Here is a 3,961-nt window from a genome sequence, read left to right as displayed (position 1 = left end):
CACACACACACACACACACACACATTTTTTTCTTTTCCACACGTCATTTCTGTCATTTCTTAATGACATTTATCTCTTCCTCTTCCTCAGATCCTCCTTTCCCCCAGACCCAGATAATCAAGAACACCCCATCATGTGCCCAGGTTGGCTCCCTTTTTTATTTGAGGCCTTGCAGAGGGGGTCAGAGTAGGCACCTCACCAGGGAGGGGGCAAGAGGGGAACATAAGAAGTAGCCAGTGGGTAGTTTCCCTTGGTTGCGAGGAAAGCCATATGTATCTGCCTGGGAAGGGAGATCATTTAGGTGATCAGAGATGCCCTGAACCTTGACAGCCCTGGGGGTGGGGTGTCCACTCAGATAGCTGCAAAAAGAGGGGTGGTGCATGGTTCTAGCCCCAGCAGCAGGCCAGCACGCCCACAGACCAGCCTTGCAGAAAATAAAGCCCCTCTCTATTCTTGCTGTTGCTGCTGCTGCTGTCACTTTGTTATGAGGGTTAGTGACTGTCCATTAACTCTGAAGAGCTGATTCTTGCCAGTGCTGCACCAACAGCTGGGAGCCAGAAAGTGCTGACATGGGGGGAGGGGCGGTGGTGGGTAAGTAAGGGAGGTCACTGGACCGGCTTACTCAGCTCTACCCGAGTCCAATTAGCTAAGGTTTTTCTGAACATCAGCCGGCCCTGCCACAGTTGAGGAAAATTGTTGTCAGAGAAGCTCATTTCGTTTATATATATATATATATATATAAAACTCTCCCCAGGAATGGATCTTTCCTGACTGTCCTCTCCTTCAGTCATCTTAGGAGGAGGATCCCAGTCAGGCAGGGTGCCTGGGAGGAGATGGCCAAAGACTGGGTCCCTGACCCATGGCTACTCCCAAGGGATATTAGGGGGGAGTGCTTTCCTGGCCTCTTGGCTTGGAGGCAGGGGCCCTCCCAGCTCAGCAACTTTGTAGATAGGCATGGCTTTCTCAGGCAAATAAGGAAGACTAGGGGATCTCAGGAAAACACTGGAACTACAAATGTCTTTTCCTGGCTCTTATTGCTCCGTTCCACTGCATTCAGAAAAATCCCATTCGTCAACGGAAGGACATTAACTCACTTTTCAAACCAGGTTTACGAAGCTGGTATCCTGTGTTCAAGAACTGAGGGATTTGTGGGCTCAGAACAGCCCTCAGATTGCCCCACAGAACATCAGAGCATCGTAATCTTAAAACTCATCTAGTACAACCCTCTCTTACAGATGTGAAAACTAAAGCTCATAGGGGGGCAGGGACTGCCTGAGACAGGAGTTGGCAGATCTGGGACCAGAGCACAGGGCTCCTGACTTCCAGTCAAATGTTTTTATTCTGAGATATTTTAACACTTGTTCTCTTGTTTTACACCCAATTACTGAGTCCTTACTATCTTCCAGGTGCTATGGGGGAGGGGAGGTGTGGAGGGAGGCAAAGAGATGAAAACAACACAATCCTTGCCTTCAAGGAGCTGTTTCCCTAGATCTGTGATCCCTGGGGAAAAAATAAAATCTGTGAGCCTGACTCTCACCCTATATATTGTCTTCCATGGGTGATGATGGAAGAGGAGAAGTGGGAGGGAAACCTTTTGGTTCCTTTAGATTTATAAGTTGGGCTTCACTGACTCTAGGACCCCCAGGGAGGCCAAGGACAAAGAGCCATGGCCAGGCTGGGAGAAAAGAGGGTATGAGTGACAGGGATCAAGACACTGCCTGCTGGCCTGGCTGGTGGGTGGGAACAGTGACAGCAGTGACAGCAGCTTACACTAGTATGGTGATGTATGGTTGACGGGCCTTCAATCAGGTACATTGTTTCATTGAGCCCCAAGGCAGTTCTCTGAGGTGAGCAGAGCAGCTATATTATCCCCACTTTAGGGATGAGGAAACTGAGGTTCAGAGAGCTCAGGTCACTGGCTTAATGCCAAAAAATGCCAGGGCCCAGCCAGGAACTCTTAGGCTACTGCTTTTTCTACCACTGAGGGTTGGGGAAGTTGTGTTGGGATGAGAGGATGGGCATAAAGCGGTGGTCAGCCACAGTGATAGGCCAGTCTTCCTCTACGCAGTTTTATTTTGATTGCTACATTCTGGCATTCAGAGAACTCTGCTCTGAAGAACTGGAAGCACTTTGCAGGGCTGAATGAGCTCATTCAGCTCACTCTTGCCAGAAAGAGGAAGGACTCCAAGTAGAGGATCTGTCTAGAGTCACCAGCATTCAGGCATATAATAGAAAACAGGACCCGGGTTCTCCCACTCTTTGCCCGCATGCACCAAGCAGTGTGATGCAAAACCAGCCTCCTTCCATGAGAGTCAAGAGGGCCACAGGAAAAAACTGAGGTCTCTTCCGGTACCTCCTTCCTTCTCTGGAGAAAAGGGTTAATAATAAGTTCCAAGGGGTCTGGCCCAAGGGCCATTTCCAGGGCAAAAAAAATATCTTGAGGTGGGGGACCTTAGCTACTCCAGTAACCCTGATGAGCAGGCTTGGGGGAGGAGAGGGAAGCTTTGTGAAGCTGGTTCAGATTTCGCTAGTGTCGCGCAGAGCCCTGGTGGGGACTGGGGTACCAGGAGTCCAGGAGCCCCTCATCAGCGTTCTTTGTGGTCATTGTCTCAGGGCAGCTTGAGGTCTGGGTCAAAGCCTGGTGCTGTGGGGTCAGGGTGCCCAGGTGCCTGTCTGGGCCCTGGTCCCTCAGCCCCCCCCCCCCCCCCCCCCCGCATCCACAGCCTGTAGGGTGAGGGCTAAGGATGGACTTGGAGCGATCTCCGGTGGAGCCCCCATCCCACTGCCCTCCCTAGCTCAATCCAGGCTCTGCGCCTAGCTCTGCGCTCCCGCTGCGTCCCCAGACGGCCTCTTACCTGTCCCGCCGAGGACGGTCCCGCCTCCTCCGCGGGGCTCGGGGGCCCGGCATGGGCTGGCGAGCGACGGCGCCTCCGCCTCGTGGCCGCAGTGGAACTCCCAGGAGGGCGCCTCTGCTCCGGGCCCGGGGTCCCTGCCGCCCCCGTCACTGCTTCAGCACCGCGGACAGCTCCCGCCCTCAGCCCTGAGCCGCCCCGCGTGGTCCTGGGAGCCCCGCATCCTGGCCCGGCCCCGCCGCCGCCGCCGCCGCCGCGCAGCCCTCAGCCCAGCCGGAGGCGGCACCGCGCCGACTTGGAAGAGCGGCGAGGAGGGTCCCCGTCTTCCCCGCCTCCTGACGCCGCCGCCGCCGCCTCCCTCTCGCTTCCGTGCTCCGTGCTCCTTTCCACGCTCCGAAATCAGCCCACCAGGCGCTCCGGACCCGGCTCCGGGGCGGGGCGGGCCGGGGCGGGGCGGGAAGCCTGGGGAGCCCAGAGGAGGCGGCGCCGCGAGGGGCGCGAGGCTGGAACCGGCTTCTCTGGCTCCCGGGGCTGAGTCCCCTCTCCCGCCCTGCTCCCGCGCTGCGTTCCTCGGGCTTCTTGAAGCATTTTTGGAGCTCCTTCGGCTCCCAAGCCCTGAGTTTTAATACTGATGTGTACCAAAGAGGAAAACAAGCAACCAAAAAACATTTATGGAGCACCTACTATATATCAGACACCACGCCAGGTTTTTGTTTTCAACCAATATAATCTCATTTAATTTTTAAAACAACTCTATGAAGCAATATAATTATTCCCCCCCCCCCATTTTACTCACGAAGACCCGGGGTTCACAGAGATTAAATCTCTTTATGCAATATCTGGGATGGGCCTAAGTTTCGGGCCTGGTGTCCCACTTACTAACTGTATAACCTTGAGCAAATTACTTAATCTCTCAAAGGCTCAGGTTTCTCACTGGCAAAACGGGGGAGCTGTATCTACCTCATAGGGGTCATATGAGGACAATGTGAGATGACATATGTGACACTGGCCCTTCAATAGGTGGGCATTCCCCTCCGGAGGCCTGAGCCCTGAGCCCAGGCTGTTTTGTCTTCTGGCTGCTTTGTCTTCCCCATTGTGCTGCTCTTTAT

At 54.4% G+C, this 3,961-nt stretch overlaps 1 protein-coding gene across 4 annotated transcripts in view; it reads right to left on the bottom strand.

The window, feature by feature from the left end:
* The window catches only part of SYNDIG1L (synapse differentiation inducing 1 like), a 19,353-nt gene extending 16,127 nt beyond the window's left edge, over positions 1-3,226 (bottom strand). For 3 of the 4 annotated variants that reach the window (XM_019640467.1, XM_019640466.1, XM_019640468.1), the window contains exon 1: positions 2,856-3,226. The gene's annotated coding sequence lies outside the window, so the exon portion shown is untranslated. The remainder of the gene's footprint in view (positions 1-2,855) is intronic. The other variant, XM_019640471.1, reaches the window with a different exon arrangement.
* Between the last annotated feature and the right edge of the window lie 735 nt (positions 3,227-3,961).

Source organism: Hipposideros armiger, unplaced genomic scaffold (genome assembly GCF_001890085.2).
Source record: "Hipposideros armiger isolate ML-2016 unplaced genomic scaffold, ASM189008v1 scaffold_49, whole genome shotgun sequence".
NCBI lineage: Eukaryota > Metazoa > Chordata > Mammalia > Chiroptera > Hipposideridae > Hipposideros > Hipposideros armiger.
The sequence above is the reverse complement of the archived record's forward strand: the minus strand, read 5'-3'. Positions and strand labels throughout refer to the sequence as shown.